The sequence below is a fragment of the Aulonocara stuartgranti genome (assembly GCF_965226115.1).
Source record: "Aulonocara stuartgranti genome assembly, chromosome: 9".
Classification (NCBI taxonomy): Eukaryota; Metazoa; Chordata; class Actinopteri; order Cichliformes; family Cichlidae; genus Aulonocara; species Aulonocara stuartgranti.
In genome coordinates this window covers 1,545,730-1,565,010 of record NC_138960.1, presented here as the reverse complement: position 1 = coordinate 1,565,010, position 19,281 = coordinate 1,545,730, and the positions used below count along the sequence as shown (strand labels likewise).

Here is a 19,281-nt window from a genome sequence, read left to right as displayed (position 1 = left end):
ATGGAATAAAGTCTGTTCCTTCAAATATATGTTCCAGGTATTTAATCCCTTTACAACTCCAGTCTCCAGTCTTTATTTTTGTGGAATAAATGACATTTCAAGTATTGTAATCTTTACAGGGAAAGACAGCTTGTTAAATATTGTGAGGATTAGGGGATCGGGTTTTTATGAAGTTAAAATTCAAATTAATCTGTGGTTGTACTGAAGAAATTGTGGCGGTCAACAGTGGAACTAACAGTTCTAGATTGCTACTTTGGCATGATTCTGGCTATGTTTAGCACAGGTGACTGAACCACGTTGTCCTTGTCACAGTGGGATTGCTCAGTGATGAGTTTGAGGCTTTTTGGAAGACAGTCTGAAGGCTGCCTCGTGAGAGCATGTATGGGGCTAGCCAGAAAACGTCCAGCCTGTGAGAAGCTTCATTGACCTCTGTATTGCTCTTCATGGCCATCCCCCTCATCCATTCTTCCATGAATTGAGCAGATCCTCTCATTCCTCACCACTTTCATTGTTCCAGCCCAAGGGTATCATCTGTCTGAATGCCACTTGGCACCACCCAACATGATTTGTAGCTGGGCAAACATTTAGCTAAATCAGTCCAAATCTAGGATAACGTCCTGCTGTTGCAATGTTTGGGTGCTTGTAAGTAGGTATGGCTCCGGAGAAAACAGATCCTGTTGGCCAAATATTTCCTCAAACTAAGGAGAACAGAGCCAAGGGTCACTACAAAAACCTGATGAAAGGCAGCTCAACAAAGGCAACACAGGTCAAGAGTATTAGATTTCACTTGGTACTGTTCTTTTTGCACATCAGGTTTTGTCTAAAAACCTTCAATTAGGCAGGATAAACACCCTACTGCATGCAGAGAAAAACACAGAAAATACAATATTGTGCTATTAGTAGGTATCACTGCAGAGATTTATAAGATGATACACTTAATAATAGGGCTGGGTATCGTCACTGATTTCTAGAATCGATTCGATTCCAATTCACAAGGTCCTGAATCGATTCGATCCACGATTCGATTCAATTCGATTTGAATCTGGGAAATTTTGCCTCAGACAGTCAGAAATATTATAATTCTGATCAGTACATTTACATATTTTTGTATCTATAGAAAGGAAGCTGACACTTTCCAGACTTTATCAAAGGTGTGAGCATCACAGCAGATGTCTTTGTGTCAAAGTAGCTGAAGATAAAACATGAAGGTGATTTTCCTGGCCTGGGATTTTATAAAAATATTCTGTAGTACATCAAAAATAAAAGAAAACCAGTAAGCAACTTATGACATTACCTCTGAAGTTACAGCGGTTTTATTAGAGACACGGCTAAGCGTTTGGCATTTTGTATAATTTTAAAAAGCCTATTGAACGGCAGAAATTATGTTTTCTTTTCGGAAGTAAGTAAAAGGAAAAAAAAACATCGGCGACAGCGCTGTAAGTAACGGTAGTCTTGTGCGTAACAAGCAAGTGAATAATGCAGAAAACAGATTTCGGGAATAGACGGGAAACTGTTCTTGAAGTACAGAGAGAGAGAGAGAGAGAGAGAGCTGTGCATGAAGTGTGATTTTATTGTGGTGGAAGCAAAACAGCAAAAGTAAGAGGGAGTCCATGACGATGTTTATGTGAAGCTTAGTTTGGATCTTCTTTTTCTGCTGGTTCGGTCAATATTGTTTAGAGAGAGATAAAACTAACAGCTTTAGAATCAGTGCAAAAAGGGCGTAAACACAAAGCACGGAACGTCGAAACATCGGAATCAGCGAGCTGTCGGGTGAGAAAGGCGACTGATCTCACTGATTCTGATCCGCGGGTCCGGGCTTTGTGTGTACGTCTTTGTGCAGAAGCCGTGTACCTGCTCTCATTTACTGTTTTAAATGTTTGGTGGTTGTCAAAATTTTGTGACGTTTCACCTGAGATTGTGGAATTTTGGGCAAAATACATTTATATAAAAAAATCGATTCAGGATATTAATGAATTGATATCACGTTATCCAAGCCAGAATCGATTTTAATCGATGAATCAATTATTAAAACCCACCCCTACTTAATAATATTATTAATGTTTTTATAAAACCAAATGTTGATTTTTTTTAAGTAACCTGAAAATGTATTGTTATACTGATATATACTTATATATGATATCGAATATGTTATAGAATGTACTTGCATCATAAGTTTTTTTAAAAATCCACTTTTTACATACAGTGCCAATTCCCCCCAAAACTGAAGGAAAATGGAAGGCTAGAAAAGAAGCAGCTGGAGCAACAGTTTGGTTCACCATTTTGTAAAAAACTGTCAACAAATTGTCAGTGCAGAGTTCAAAAGCCTGTATCTTTGATGGCGTGGAGTTCTGTTAGTGCATATGAAATTTGGCAAGCATTGCACATCTGGAAAATCATGTGACACACTGTAATGTGTGGGCACATTATGTGATTTAATTTTTGTATATTGTATAAGCTTTTAGGTGTAGTTTTGTTAAGGAAGGGTCTTAATCTTGTGATTTTTGTTGGAGATCCAACATGTGGTGTGATCCCTAGTTACGCCACAAGGGGGCACATCCGCCCTAGTGAGATGGTTTAGTGTGACGCTACTGCTCGTCTTCAGATCTGGCAGAAGCGAGAGAGGAAACACACTACCTGTCGTCCATCTCATGATTTATCTGTTTTTTTCAGGTTAGTAAGTAATAAGGCCACACATGTGGTCCACATAATTTACATGCCAAATAAGGGTAAAACCCGACCAGCAGTTTGTTTTGCTGAGATCTGTATTCGTCTGTTTTGCTCATTGAAAGGTGTTACGATCGAGAGTAGGAGCTAGCTTAGCTCGCCACATCCTGGAGTAGCTGTCAGCTTTGTTGTTTTCTAAACTTAAGGCACCCTCTTGTAACAAAAGTACACCACGGCTCCTGTATATTTGAGTTAATGTGTTCGCAGAGACAGTTTGATGTGTTGTCATTGTTATTGTCTAAAGTTAGTGTAATAACCTACAATAATTCTGATCGCTCTGCAATGTTGATGTGGAGATTTCCACTATACAGATACGCCATTAGTATATGGTACAGTACTGGAATGTTTGCTTTATCAAACTATGTGTGAAAAAAGTGTGATTTATAGCTCTTAGTAACAAACAACAGAGATGACAGTTTAGATTTTTGTTTATAATATTTTAGTTTGTTCTGGGCTTTGGGAATGTGAGACGGAGATGGGAAGAAGTTTTTGCAACCTGTTGTGAACGCATGAATGTGTTTAAATAAAGATCTGGCAGAAGCGAGAGAGGAAACACACTACCTGTCGTCCATCTCATGATTTATCTGTTTTTTTTCAGAACCAGACATAATCTGTCAGCCGCCCTCTTGCTTGGGGTGTGTTACAATCACCATCAAACCCAAGATGTACACTGTATTACCAAAAGTCAAAACTCAACCATCCAAATCATTGAATTCATCTGTTCCAATCATTTTCATGACCACTGGTGTAGAAACATGATGGCTGAAGGAGGATTTCTATAAATGACTGTGCCTTATTATTATCCAGTCAGTTTGCCAGGATGTGTGGTTAATTGGCTTCTCCAGTTTCTTCCATGCTTATGAAGATTACAGTTGTCTTCATGTTGCTTTAGTAAGGGGCTTGTGGTAGCAGGGTTGAAGAAGATGATGTGATGGCTTCAGTGTATAGCATGAGCCAAAATAAACAGTGCAATTGTTATCCATATATGTCACGATCTGGTTACAGGGACTCAAACGCAGAGCGGTTAGGTGTCTCCAAGGTGTAGTTTATTTACAGTGCCAGTGCAATATATGTACAGTGAAGGGATCCAAAACTCCGGGGAATCATAGGGTAGCTCTCTCACACTCGCTCACGTCTTCTTTGCTCACACTCACACACGTTCACACGGCAGGGAGGTCGCAGGTCCGGGGGGGGAAGATGGGAAGATCTGAGGCAGAAGAGAAGGAAAGTCACCAACTAATCACAAATCACGAATTATGAAGCACAAGTCCACAGGAGCTGTGAGAACACTAACGTCAGTAGTACAATCATCCAGTGACGAGAGGATCTGTGTTCCAGCCTCAAATAGTGCTCCCGGTGATGACAGGTGATTGTTGTCAGGTGTGTGTGTGGGCCAAGGGCGGGAGCCCACAGTGAGCTCCGCCCAGGCAGAGAGGGAGAGAACAGAAACAGCAAATGTAGCCTTGTGGGGCCGACCGGGCAGGCACGGAGACCATGACAGTACCCCCCCTCAACGGGACCCTCCCGGCGACCCACCAGGCTTACCTGGATGCCTGCGGTGGAAGTCCCGGAGCATGGCCCTAAGCCAAACACCATTACAAAAAGAAGGTAGAAGAACACTTCTCCAACTCCAACCCCCGACGCATGTGGCAAGGACTCCAGACCATTACAGACTACAGGACCACCAAACCCTCCCCCGCATCCTCTGATGTCTCCTTCCTCAACGAGCTCAACAACTTTTATGCTCGTTTTGAGCGAGGGAACCCCACAACCACAACCAAAGCAGACGTGACGCCAGACCACCAACCTCTGACTCTCTCCCCCACCGATGTAGGAGCGGTGCTGAGCAGGATCAATGTCCACAAGGCTGCAGGTCCCGATGGCATCCCCGGGCGTGTTCTCAGAGCGTGTTCTGAGGAGCTTGCAGGAGTGCTGACAGACATATTTAACCTGTCCTTGGCCCACGCTGTGGTACCGGCCTGCTTCAAATCCACCTCCATCGTCCTGATACCCAAAAACTCCAACCCATCTTGCCTCAATGACTACCGCCCAGTAGCACTCACCCCCATCATCACTAAGTGCTTAGAGCAGCTGGTCCTAGCACACTTCAAATCCTGTCTCCCCCCCACCCTGGACCCCCACCAATTCGCATACCGCCAGAACAGGAGCACAGAGGATGCAGTCTCCATCGCACTGCACTCTGTCCTCTCACACCTGGACAACAACAACACCTACGCCAGAATGCTGTTTATAGACTTCAGTTCAGCATTCAATACAATCCACCCCTCACAACTCATCAGGAAACTGACAGACCTGGGCATCAGTTCCCTCATCTGCAAATGGTTACTGGACTTCCTGACCAACCGCCCCCAACATGTCCGGCTGGATAACCGCTGCTCATCTACAATCACGATGAACACCGGTGTACCACAAGGCTGTGTGATGAGCCCTTTCCTCTACTCCCTCTTCACCCATGACTGCAGACCTGCTGATGGTTCCAACACCATCATTAAGTTTGCAGATGACACCACGGTGATTGGCCTCATCAGTGACAACGATGAGGCCGCCTACAGGGAGGAGGTGGATCGTCTGGCTGAGTGGTGCGACACAAACAACCTGCTGCTTAACACCGAGAAGACCAAGGAGCTCATCGTGGACTACAGGAGGAATGCTGACCCACATCCACCCATCCACATTAAGGGGACGGCTGTGGAGCGTGTGAGCAGCTTCAAGTTCCTGGGAGTCCACATCTCCGAGGATCTCACCTGGACGACCAACTGCTCCAAGCTGGTCAAGAAGGCTCACCAGCGCCTCTTCTTCTTGAGGACTCTGAGGAAGAACCACCTGTCCTCAGACATCCTGGTGAACTTCTATCGCTGCACCATCGAGAGCATCCTGACCAACTGTATAACAGTCTGGTACGGGAACTGCTCTGCCTCGGACCGGAAGGCGTTGCAGAGGGTCGTGAAAACTGCCCAGCGCATCGCCGGAGCACCACTTCCTGCCATAAAAGACATCTACAGGAAGCGGTGTCTGAAAAGGGCTGGGAAAATCATCAGAGACCCCAGTCACCCATCACATGGACTCTTCACCCTCCTGCCCTCTGGGAGGCGCTACAGGAGCCTCCGGACTAAGACCACCAGGTACCGGAACAGCTTCTTCCCCACAGCTGTCAGACTCCTGAACTCTGCCTCCTGACATCTGACCCACGTTAACTCATGGACTGAACATACACACACACACACAATGGACAACTGTACCCTCAAACACACAATAATAACATGGAGTGAACCACCACTCACAACCACTAGCACTTTATATAGCCTCTGTAGAAATTATCCACACCCTCACTTACCTTAACTGCACTACTGTATAGCCCTGTGTAAACAATCATTCTGTACATACGATAATTTTTAACCCTACAACTGTTTACAACTTGCATAGTTCCCATTTCTGTATAGCTGTATATCTCAGATTCCTGTAAAGTTATTTATTTCATATTCTGTATAGTTTTTTTATATTTATATCCTGTCCATATCCTGTACATAGCTTGTACTCACTACAGCCTGTACATACTTATAGTTATAGAATATTCACAACATACTTCATACCGTGTACATTATAACATAATAGACCCATTTCTGTAATATACTTACATATCTATATTATTGCTAATATATATTGTAATATATCTATATCACTAAGCACTTCTGGATGGATGCAAACTGCATTTCGTTGCCCTGTACCTGTGCATGTGCAATGACAATAAAGTTGAATTCTATTCTATTCTATTCTATCCAGGACAGCAGCTCGAGGCACCCAGGAGCGTTCCTCTATCCCGTAGCCCTCCCAGTCAACCAGGTACTGAAAACCCCGACCCCGGCGCCGGGAGTCCATGATGCGGGTGATATTGTAGACCAGCTGACCATCCACGAGCCGGGGGGGCGGCGGCGCCCTGGAGGGAGGGCACAACGGGCTGGAGAGCACCGGCTTGACCTGAGACACACGGAAGACATTGTGAATGCGCATGTTGCGCGGCAGCTTGAGGCGGACAGACACAGGGTTCACAATGGCTTCAACGGGAAAGGGGCCAATAAACTGAGGGGACAGCTTCTTCGACTCAGTCCGTAGCGGCACAAAACGGGTAGCCAGCCATACCTGTTGACCGATGGTGTACTCGGGGGCCGGTGTCCGGCGACGGTCAGCGAGGGTCTTGTTCCGCTCCTTAGTACGGAGTAGGGCAGCCCGAGTCGCCCGCCAGGCACAACGGCACCCGCGGAGGTGAGCCTGTACTGAAGGAACGGAGTGCTCACCTTCGATGGCCGGGAGCAAAGGCGGTTGATAGCCCAGGGACGCTTCGAAGGGAGACTTGCCCGTGGCGGAGGATGTGTGGCTGTTGTGGACGCATTCGATCCATGGAAGCTGTTCACTCCAGGTCGATTGGTTGTGCGAAGCGACACAGCGGAGGGCAGCTTCCAGCTCCTGGTTGGCCCACTCCGATTGCCCGTTACTCTGTGGATGGAAACCGGAAGACAGACTGACCTTGGCCCCCAGTGCGGAGCAGAACTCCCTCCAAACACGGGACGTGAATTGTGGCCCTCTATCCGAGACGATGTCCTCGGGGATCCCGTGAAGACGGAACACATGGGAGGTGAGGAGCCGGGCCGTCTCCAAGGCAGAGGGGAGCTTCGGGAGGGCGACGAAGTGTGCAGCTTTGGAGAAACGATCGATAACGGTAAGTATGGCGGTGTTACCAGCGGAGGGCGGCAGGCCCGTGACAAAGTCCAAAGAAACATGGGACCATGGTCGGGCTGGTGTAGGGAGAGGCTGCAGAAGACCCGGTGGAGGGTGGTTCGAAAGCTTACTCTGGGCGCAGGTCGAACAGGCTGCTACGTACTCCTTGGCGTCCCTAGCCATAGCGGGCCACCAGAAGTAGCGTCGGAGGAACGAGCAGGTGCGGAGGACCCCAGGATGGCATGAAAAGCGGGCGGTGTGAGCCCACTGGAGAACCTGAGAGCGGACGGCTGAAGGAACGAAGAGGCGACCAGGTGGGCCAGTTCCAGGATCCTGTTCAGTCTCCTGCACCTCTTGGATGAGCCTCTCGATCTCCCAGGAGATGGCTCCAATTACGCAGGCGGCCGGGAGGACAGGCTCAGGGTCCGAGTCCTCCCCAGTGATGGAGAATTGCCTGGACAGGGCGTCTGGCTTTACGTTCCGTGTTCCTGGCCTGTAGGTGATAGTGAAGTCAAAACGAGGGAAAAACAGCGCCCACCTGGCTTGCCGGGAATTGAGACGTCTAGCCGAGTGCAGGTACTCCAGATTCTTGTGATCCATCCAGACGATGAATGGTTGTGCTGCTCCCTCCAACCAATGTCTCCACTCCTCCAGGGCCAGCTTGACGGCCAGAAGCTCCCGGTCCCCAATGTCATAGTTACTCTCTGCTGGAGAGAGACTGCAAGAATAAAAGGCACACGGGTGCAGCTTACCGTCCGTCTGTTGAGACAGAACTGCCCCAATCCCGGAGTCCGACGCGTCCACCTCCACAACGAACTGCCGTGTACGGTCCAGTTGCCGGAGTGTGGGAGCAGTGGTGAACCTGTCCTTGAGCAGGGCGAAGGCTCGCTGAGCGGCAGAATCCCACTGGAAGGGAACTTTGGGAGAGGTGAGTTTAGTAAGAGGGAGAGTGATCCTGCTGAAATCGCGAATGAACCGTCTGTAAAAGTTGGTGAATCCCAAAAAACGTTGCCCTTGGCGGCAATCAGGAGGAGTAGGCCATTCCACCACAGCCCGCACTTTCTCCGGATCAGTCCGCAAGTCCCCCTTCTTGATAATATGGCCCAGAAAACTCACTGAAGTCACGTGGAAGTCGCGCTTCTCCCCCTTCACAAAGAGCCGGTTCTCCAGAAGGCGTAGCAGGACCTGCCGGACAAGGACCTTGTGCTCCTCGAGTGTCTTAGAAAAGATCAGGATGTCATCTAAGTACACAAACACACAACGGTTAACAAAATCACGAAGGACATCATTAACCATCGCCTGAAACACTGCGAGGACGTTAGTCAGCCAAAACGGCATCACAAGATACTCAAAGTGGCCCCGATGCGTATTGAACGCGGTCTTCCACTCATCCCCCTCCCTGATGCGCACCAGGTGGTAAGCGTTGCGCAGATCCAGCTTGGTAAAGATGGTCATGCCCTGAAGCAGTTCAAAGGCCGAGGAAAGCAACGGCAAAGGGTACTCGTTTTTAACAGTGATCCGGTTAAGGCCCCGAAAGTCAATACACGGCCGCAGCGAACCATCCTTCTTATCCACGAAAAAGAACCCAGCCGCGACGAGGGAAGAGGAGGGGCGAAGCAGCCCCGCCGCCAGCGACTCCGCGATGTAGCGCTCCATAGCATCCCTCTCCGGCCGGGAGAGGCTGTACAGGCGGCTAGACGGCAGCGGAGCCCCAGGAAGAAGATCGATGGCACAATCGTTTAGGCGGTGCGGGGGAAGGGACCGCGCACGATCCTTACAAAAAACATCCCGCAGATCGTGATAAACCCGCGGAACCACCGAGAGGTCCGGGGCGCCCGACGGTGAGGCCGCGGGCAGGAGCGGAACGGGGGAAGCCGCAGCCCAGAGGCAGTTCATGTGGCAGGCCACACTCCAACCAAGTACGGCACCCTTCTCCCAGTCAATATGCGGGTTGTGGAGAACAAGCCAGGGGTGACCCAGGACCAGCGGAGTGAGAGGGGCCTTAAATGAAAAAAAAAAATCCTTTCCGTGTGGTTGCCCGAGAGAGATAACGAAAGGAATTCAGAAACATGAGTGATGTCAAACAGGCGCTGACCTGATAGTGCGTGAACGCGGAGAGGAGGAGCGTGACAGAGGCTCCAAGGCGATGTTTAATTTGGCGGCGAGTGAGGTGTCAATAAAGTTCTGCTCGGCCCCAGAATCAATGAGAACGGAGAGAGAGTGAGAAACAGTCCGAACACGTAGTTTAGCCGGCAAGAGAAGTCTGGGGAGAGGGCTTTCACTCGACAGATCGCCCACCAGCACCCTCTCGATCACTGGTGAGCGCGCCCTTTTGCCAGCGTTGGGCAGGAGGAGACAGAGTGTCCTTTGCGGCTGCAATAAACGCACTCACCGGAGGCAAGGCGGCACTGGCGCTCCGCGGGCGACAGCCGTGAGCGCCCAAGCTGCATGGGTTCTTCCCCATCCCCGGTGTCGGCGTCACACGACCCATGGGCAGCAGTAGAGGTCCCACAAAAATCCAGCGGGGCATGCCCCGAACGCCCGCGCGCGCTCAGATGTGCGCGCACCTGGTTGTCCACCCGCATACACAAAGCCAAAAGCGCATCTAGGGAGGAAGGCAGTTCACGGAGCATCAGTTCATTCCTTATTTCCTCATTAACATTAGTGAGCAATGCACTTTTAAGGGCCTCTTCCCCCCATTTTGCCTGTTCAGCCAAGGTAGAAAAGTCAATAGAAAAATCAGCCATGCTGCGTTTACCTTGTTTAAGCGCAAGCAAGCGCTGGCCGGCGGTGGCAGTTGTGGCTTTCCTGTCAAACACACCTTTAAACTTAGTAAGAAAGTCAGAAAAGGTGATGTCCGGCTCCGCCTGAAGCGCAGCTTGAGCCCAGGTTAGAACACGGTCCTGGAGTAACTGGACAATATACAGTAAGCAATTTTCACACAATCAGTAGAAAAGGCTTGCAGTTGCTGGAGAAACTGAAGGGCACATTGAGTGAGGAAACCAGCACATTTATCAATCTCTCCCGTGAAAGCCCTTGGAGTAGGGAGAAATCTGTCAACATGAACAGGTGAGGGAGCAGGTGGCGCGACACTTACTGCTGGAACTGGCGCCTCCGACGGAGGAGCGGCGACCAGTGGAGCGGCCGGTAGCGGTGTTAGCCGGGCCACGGCCTGTGTGAGGTTCGCGATCTCTGCTCGAACGTGAAAAAACATCTGCTCGTGGCGTGCCAGCATCGCGGCCAAAGTGGCGAGGGTGGGAGTCGAGACCGCTGGGTCTGCTGAATCCATTTCCGTGGCTGGATGACTTTCAACTCCCGCCACAGATTTTCTATGGGGTTGAGGTCTGGAGACTGGCTAGGCCACTCCAGGACTTTCAAATGCTTCTTACGGAGCCACTCCTTTGTTGCCCGGGCGGTGTGTTTTGGATCATTGTCATGTTGGAAGACCCAGCCTCGTTTCATCTTCAAAGTTCTCACTGATGGAAGGAGGTTTTGGCTCAAAATCTCACGATACATGGCCCCATTCATTCTGTCCTTAACACGGATCAGTCATCCTGTCCCCTTGGCAGAAAAACAGCCCCATAGCATGATGTTTCCACCCCCATGCTTCACAGTAGGTATGGTGTTCTTGGGATGCAACTCAGTATTCTTCTTCCTCCAAACACGACGAGTTGAGTTTATACCAAAAAGTTCTACTTTGGTTTCATCTGACCACATGACATTCTCCCAATCCTCTGCTGTATCATCCATGTGCTCTCTGGCAAACTTCAGACGGGCCTGGACATGCACTGGCTTCAGCAGCGGAACACGTCTGGCACTGCGGGATTTGATTCCCTGCCGTTGTAGTGTGTTACTGATGGTGACCTTTGTTACTTTGGTCCCAGCTCTCTGCAGGTCATTCACCAGGTCCCCCCGTGTGGTTCTGGGATCTTTGCTCACCGTTCTCATGATCATTTTGACCCCACGGGATGAGATCTTGCGTGGAGCCCCAGATCGAGGGAGATTATCAGTGGTCTTGTATGTCTTCCATTTTCTGATGATTGCTCCCACAGTTGATGTTTTCACACCAAGCTGCTTGCCTATTGTAGATTCACTCTTCCCAGTCTGGTACAGGTCTACAATACTTTTCCTGGTGTCCTTCGAAAGCTCTTTGGTCTTGGCCATGGCGGAGTTTGGAGTCTGACTGTTTGAGGCTGTGGACAGGTGTCTTTTATACAGATGATGAGTTCAAACAGGTGCCATTCATACAGGTAACGAGTGGGGGACAGAAAAGCTTCTTACAGAAGACGTTACAGGTCTGTGAGAGCCAGAGATTTTCCTTGTTTGAGGTGACCAAATACTTATTTTCCACCCTAATTTACGAATAAATTCTTTACAAATCCTACCATGTGGATTCATGGATTTTTTTTTCACATTCTGTCTCTCACAGTTGAAGTGTACCTCTGGTGCAAATTACTGACCTCTGTCATCATTTTAACTGGGGGAACTTGCACAATCAGTGGCTGACTAAATACTTTTTTGCCCCACTGTAAGTAATGTAAGTACAAAACAAACTTGTGGTAGGTCTAAACTTATTTTCAGAATAATTACATCTGAGACTTTGTTTCATTGTAAGATTATAACAGTGATGGCAATATAATTGTTTGTTGTTCAGCAGAACAGTGTCCAGTAGGTCGGCTGTTATACTTTGTTGTGTTTGAAAATAAAAGTTGGGAACTAACAAGGCTGTACAGTGTACTCAAAATGAGTAAGTTGCCCTAACTTGGTCATCTTACGTAAACTTGATCCAATTTTCTTGAGTTCTGGGAACAAATGAGCTAGTACAGAGTACTTAAAATAAATAAGTTGTCCTAATTTTGTCATTTTTAGCTAAGCTTTACTCATTTTTTTTGAGGCAACGAGTTTCCTCAATTTTTTTAAGTTCAGGGAACTATTTAGATTTTACAGTGCAGTAACTTAAGTAATAAAAAGAAGAATCAGTGAATGTTTATTTCACATTGTTATTATTATTATTGTGCCTTGTTCTAAATATACATGTTATTGTTGTTATTGTTGTTGCCCTCCACCACAAAAAGTCCAGGGAGGTAGCCAATCAGGCCAGCTGTTTGCATTGATTACACTGTAAAATCTAATTAGTTCCCAGAACTCAAAAAAATTGTTAAAAATTGAGTTCAGCCTATTTAATATTTTTAATTAAACACAATATTACATTTTACAGTGTAGAGCTATTGTCCTGTTAGCTGTCCTTGAGTCTGTTTGTCTGGCACCTCAGCAGCCTGAACCTCCGGTCAGACGGCAGCAGCTTAAACACCCGGTGTCCTGGATGTGTACAGTCCCGTAGGATGCTGTGTGCCCTCTTGAGACAGTGCATGCTGTACAGGTCCTTCAGGGAGGGAAGAGGATATCCAATGATTTTTTGGGCCATATTGATGACCCTCTGAAGTGCCTTTCTGTGTGCTGTGGTGCAGCTGGAGAACCACACACTGATGCAGTATGTCAGCACACTTTCAATGGAGCAGCGGTAGAAGACAGTCAGCAGCTCCTTCTTCAGGTCCATTTTTCTTTTCTCAGAAAGTGGAGACGCTGTTAGGCGTTCTTTAAAACCGCAAAGGTGTTTGAGCTCCATTGGAGGTCTGTGTCCATGTGCAGAACTTGAAACTGGACACCCTTTCCACACACTCCCGCGTTGATGCTGACAGGTTGCAGCTCAGACTTCCTCCAGCTCTTTTTTCTTTGTGGTATTGAGGTACAGGTTGTTGTCTACACATCAGTCTGACAGCCTCTGAACCTCAGCTCTGTATGCTGTCTCGTCTCCACCAGAGATGAGCCCCACCACGGTGGTATCATCTGCAAACTTAATGACTGCGTTGTCTGGGTGGGAACTAACACAGTCATGTGTGTACAGAGTGTACAGTAGGGGACTCAGTACACAGCGCTGTGGAGATCCGGTGTTAAGGGTGAGGTGGCAGCAGGTAGTAGAAGGAAGTCCAATATTCAGCAGTTTAACTATTAGTCTGTCCGGGAGTATCGTTTTGAAAGCAAAGTCAACAAAGAGCAGCCTGGGATAACGCCCCTGTTGTTCCAGGTGAGAGATGGTGGTGTGGACTGTTGTAACAATGGCATCTTTATTTGATCCGTGAGATCTGTATGTGAACTGGAGTGGGTCGAGTGTGGGTGGCAGGCAGGACATGATGTGACGTCGGACCAGTTTCTCAAAGCACTTCATTATAACAGGTGTTAGAGCAACTGGTCGGTAGTTGTTGAAATGGCCTATTCAAAGTCCTGACCTGAATCTGATTCAGGAAAGAACTTAAAAAAGCAGTTCATGCTTGAAAACCCTCTAATGTTTCTTTTTTTTTTTTTTTTTTTGCCTGTCCCGTTTGGCTCTTTTGCCATCAGAATTGTTGTCTAAAGGCAAACAAAGATGCCCAATGGATTTACTTTACCAAATTGACCATCCCAGCCTTGCCGTAATGGTCCATTTGATTCACGTTTTATTGTTTATTTTATTTTCACTTACTGAATACGGGACAGACTTGACTGGGGGAAAAAAGGGGAGAAAGAAAGAGGGAAAGAGAAGAGGGATGGGGGAGAAGGGCAAAAAACATAAACCAACAGAACGGGCAGAGAAAAAAAATGCATATATCATTCACCTGGATCACCTGCTGAGAAAGAAAAAAGAAAACAAGCAGAAGAGAACAAGAGTAATAGAATAAACAACATCACAATGATATATGGGAATATGACAGTAAATACTACATATTAAACATTATTGTGCAGCACATAAGATCAACAGAACACAGTGTGCTTTGAGGTAGGAGCCAAAAAGGGTGTAGTTTGTGGGTGTGAGCACCCGTGTGTACACCTGTGAGCATGGACGCGCTTGTTTTTTTAAAAGGTTCCTTCATGTAATGATCTGCTAGAGGGTGTGGGGGGGCCACAGCCCCGTCCTCCAGGGCATGAAGCAGGTATGGAGGAGATCAAAACTCCAGACATCCAGAGGCCCCCAGAACACAAGAGACCAAGGAAGACCAACAGAGGGGCAGCCGCGCCACTGTCCCAGAAAGAGCTGAGGAGAGTCCCAGATGAGGGGTCACTCAGCAGCCGCGGAGCAGAAGCCAGGGGGAGTTGCAGTGACGCGCCCGTGAGCTCCGCCGGCAGCCAGCCGTGCCTGAGTGACCGAGCCCCAGGCCGAGAGGCCGGTGGCACCCCACCTCCGAAGTGGCCCGAGCGAGCCCCAGGCTCCAGGCCCCGATAACCGGCCGCCAAGGAGTGAGCCGGTGTGTACCTGGACGCCCATCCCCGGACACAAAGAACCACCAATGCACCGATGTCTGAGGGAGTCCGCCACTGGCAGGGGAAGTGGTGGTAGGGGGAGATAGGCCTCCAAACCTTGGAGGGCCTGAGATGTCCCCAGAGAGGTGCCGCCTGACACCCAACCTGACATATAGACACAGACATACAGGCACACACAGATACAAACATCCATTCCCACCCTCATGCTCTCATATGCACTTACTCCACACTCAACCAACGTGGAGACAGACATAAAGAGACGCTGTACACACGATCACACTCCCCAAGCGTACTCTACAAACCGGGTCTAGGTACCCTTGCCCCTGGAGGGGGGAACTGCACCCAGACCCAGGTGGTGTTACCCTTTTCCCTGCGGTGGGGGGAGGCATATCGCCCCGACTCCGCAGCAGCAGGGAGGCCCCACACTCCAGACCGCAGTCGGACGGCCAACTCCTCCTAGCCCCCCCGCTCCAGCAGGCCGCAGAGAACGGGGGTGAGAGAAGACTCCAAACCTCCCTCCACCCGCTCATTGTAGTGTTGATGCATGTGTGTTCTAAGGTGCATTTAAAACCCAGGAGGGCATGGAGCTACCTGCCAGAGAGCAGCAGGTAAGCGCATGGTCCCTCCTGCTAGCCCTCAATGTCTACGTGTATTTAAAATTGAGAGGTGGGCAACGACGCCACGGTTGGGGTGTACACCCTGATGGTAATTTGGACTCCGTGTATCGTGCCCACCCCCAAGATCCTATATGTATGTGTAATGAGAGTGTGAGTAATGTGAATGTCTAAGTTGTGGGATAAAATTGAGGCAGAGGCAGCCAGAAGGGGACAGAGGGGGGGGGGGGGGGGTAGCCTTCTCTGTACCCTCTAATGTTTCTGAATTACATTTCATGAGTGGGCCAGAATTTCTCGACAGTGCTGTAAAAGACTTGTTGCCAGTTACTACAAACAGTTGATTGCAGTTGTTGCTGCTAAGGGTGGCCCAACCAGTTCTAAGATTTAGGGGGCAATCACTTTTTCACACAGGGCCATATAAGCCCTTTCCCCCCCTTAATAATAAAAACCTTGATTGTTTACTTCTGTCATCTTTGTTTAATGCTTAAATTTGTTTGATTATCCAAAACATTTAAATATGACAGCAAATAAAAATAAGAAATCAGGAACAGGGCAAACACTTTTCCACACCACTGTATGTCCAGGTTTTAGAGCAATGCATTCTATTTTACTGACATTTTCCATGTACTGCAAGATTTGTGGAACAGAGTTATTTTAATAATGCCAGTCTGCAAGTTTTCTGTTGTATAGCATTCCTTTACATATTTTACAAACATTTTCAGAAGGACCAAATCCATAATTTTTAACTGGGTACACCTATATTCAAAAGCAGGGTTAAAAATTTACTGTTGCCTTACCCTGACTACATGTCACCACCTTCCCTGATTTCGAGCCATATATATATATATTTTTATCCTTTTATTTGTATGTTGACATCAAATGCAGAATGCCCTTGTATCTCACATTTGATTGGTATATTTTTAAAGTGATATGATAGCTACAATTCAGACACTATTAAGGCGATGCTACATATACTATTGTGAAACAGTTGAAATGGGAACATTCCTGGTGACTAATTTCTTAGTCAACTAAACCAGGTAAAAAACAGACTAACCGACAAGGCTAAACAGACTAACAAATATTCCGTAGCTAAATATAGCTATAGTAATATAGCTATAATATAGTTACAGTCATGAGTAGTGCAGCATCTGACAGAAAAATATGCCTTTCCACAATTTTATCACAGCTTAGAAAGACTTACGGTGGCCCTGAAGTGCAAATCACACCAACAAATTGCTAAACACAACAACAAAATTGAGAGGCCCTGAAGTGCAAATCACACCAACAAATTGCTAAACACAACAACAAAATCGAGAAACAAAAAAACAAATGGAGAATCACAAAAACAAAACTGAGAATCACAAAAACAAAATTGAGAAGCACAAAAACAAAACTGAGAATCACAAAAACAAAATTGAGAAGCACAAAAACAAAACTGAGAATCACAAAAACAAAATTGAGAAGCACAAAAACAAAACTGAGAATCACAAAAACAAATCAAGAAGCACAAAAACAAAAGAAGAATCACAAAAACAAATCAAGAAGCACAAAAACAAAAGAAGAATCACAAAAACAAATCAAGAAGCACAAAAACAAAAGAAGAATCACAAAAACAAATTGAGAAGCACAATTACATTAAGAAAACTGGAAAGGGTAGGTACCAGTCGGCAACAGGAGACATCACTGATTGGACGTCCGCGCTGTTCATCTTTGGAACCGGAAGTTACTCTGCCTGTGGCGCATTTTTTTCAAACATGAACATTAGCGGTGACCCAAACATAGCTGTCGCTATTCGAGAATATTTTGATTCAGGACATACATACGAGGTGATACTGGATATGCTCAAGTGTAATCATGACATTGCAATTAGTATGCGTACACTGAAAACGCATTTAAAAGAATCTGGACTGTACAGACGAGGCAACTATTCTCCACTTCCTGAGGTGAGGCGTGCCATTTTGGCCGAGCTTCGAGGACCAGGACAATTGTTTGGATATCGGACCATGTGGCAAGTTCTCAAACAAAAACACAAGCTGCGTGTCAAGCGTGATGTAGTTATGAGGCTGTTGAGACAACTAAATCCTCAAGGAATCGCTTTGAGAACTCGAAGGAGGTTCACAAGATGCACGTATCACTCCATGGGGCCCAATTACATATGGCATGTAGATGGCTATGATAAACTGAAACCCTTTGGCTTGGCCCTGTCAGGATGTATAGATGGCTTTTCAAGAAGACTGATGTGGCTTGTGTGTGGAGCAACAAACAACAACCCGGCTGTTATAGCTCACAATTATATAAACTGTGTAAAGAGTCTTGGTGTGATACCAATGAGATTACGAACAGACTTCGGGACTGAGAATGGGACTATGGCAGCAATACAGTGTACCCTCCGTCACGCGCACACGGACTATTATGCTGGATCGTCAAGCCACAGTTACGGATCATCTACTGGGAATCAGCGCATCGAGTCATGGTGGTCTTATTTCAGAAGAGGAAGGTGGGTACATTTGTGTCTGGTAGGTGTAAGCTACAGTGAAAGCTGATCAGATCGTTTTTTTTTACATGCATTTAAGAAAATAGAGTAGCGTCCTGCTGGACGTGTTGAAAAGTTGGATGAGATAGACGTTAACAGCCGTCACTTTATTGCAGGAACTCAAAATGGTCACTGTCAGCTGTTGTGCCGAAATGAGCATGCTTGCCTAGATTTAACGACGCCAATACAAAATGAAAAACTCAGACCAAACTCTCCACTCCTCACAATCAACACACAGAACAGAGTGAAAAGAATACAGCATTTTTAACAAGAACATTACTGCAGGGTCGCTTCAATATTTATGGAAAACTAATATGCATTACTTTGTTTGACATCCATTTGTGGCATGTTTTAAATGGGACCAAAATGTAACAAACCCTATAAAATGACCAAGAACAAAGCTAAATTGATTCTTAAATATTAATTATATACCCAGGTCTCAGTTTTGGATGGACTTGTTTGGAGACCTAAGAGACTCTGGAAACTTAAATGGAAGCCACGAACACCAATGCTTGCTGAGATTCTGCTTCAGAGGGGTTCTACAGAAAGACCTGGATGAATGCAAAGACCTCTGGAACAAACACAGGATCCGGCCAAGCAGACTTGCATCGTGTCCAGGGGGGATTCCAAACGAACTCTATCTCTTGCCTCACAGGTATTTGAGTTCTTAACAAAATGAATTAACCTTTTGCATCAAACTAAATGCAAGGTGTTGTTATTGCTTAAGTTGGTTAATATATATTCATAATTTTACACATAAGTATGATACAGCAGTTTATAACATGTCACTGCATGCGTTGATTTATATAGTTCCATATTGTCAGCAAAAAATCCTTCACTGTTCTATTTTCATTTTGCAGATATGGTTCAAGAGACTGTGGATTTGCTGTTGAGGAGAGGGAACTGGATGTGTTTCCCGAGGAGGGGCTACTGGTTGGATTGTGTGGTGATCCAAACATTGAGGAATATTTACAACAGGCTGTACAACAAAACACACTGCAGCAGCCACAAGACTGGGAATCGGCCACAGAACTGTATTTGGCCCTGAAGGACATAGCTGGGTTTTAGATACCAACTGAACTTCAGTTTGTAATGACATTTGTCAGAGTTACTCTGACGAAGACACACACTGTGTTGAAACGTTAGTTTCTTTCCTTTTTTTGCACCTAATAAAACCTTTGGACTTGAGTGCTCCAGCCCTTCTGTTTTTCCTTCATTTTTTTAATGTTAGTAGTGTTTCCTTTCCCTCTTGCTAAATTGAATATAATATTGTTCATAATATACAGCAACTGGCATGAATTTAAATATTAACATTTAACCACAAGGAAACATTTACAATTTTCTTTAATAAAACCATTTACAAATAGTGTCCAGCATTTC

At 46.6% G+C, this 19,281-nt stretch overlaps 1 long non-coding RNA gene across 1 annotated transcript; it reads left to right on the top strand.

The window, feature by feature from the left end:
• The first annotated feature begins 17,503 nt into the window (after window positions 1-17,503).
• Window positions 17,504-19,268, top strand: LOC309714859. Its single transcript, XR_014279059.1, has 3 exons — window positions 17,504-17,865; window positions 18,338-18,556; window positions 18,762-19,268. It is a non-coding gene; the product is annotated as an uncharacterized lncRNA (long non-coding RNA).
• The last annotated feature ends 13 nt before the right edge of the window (window positions 19,269-19,281 follow it).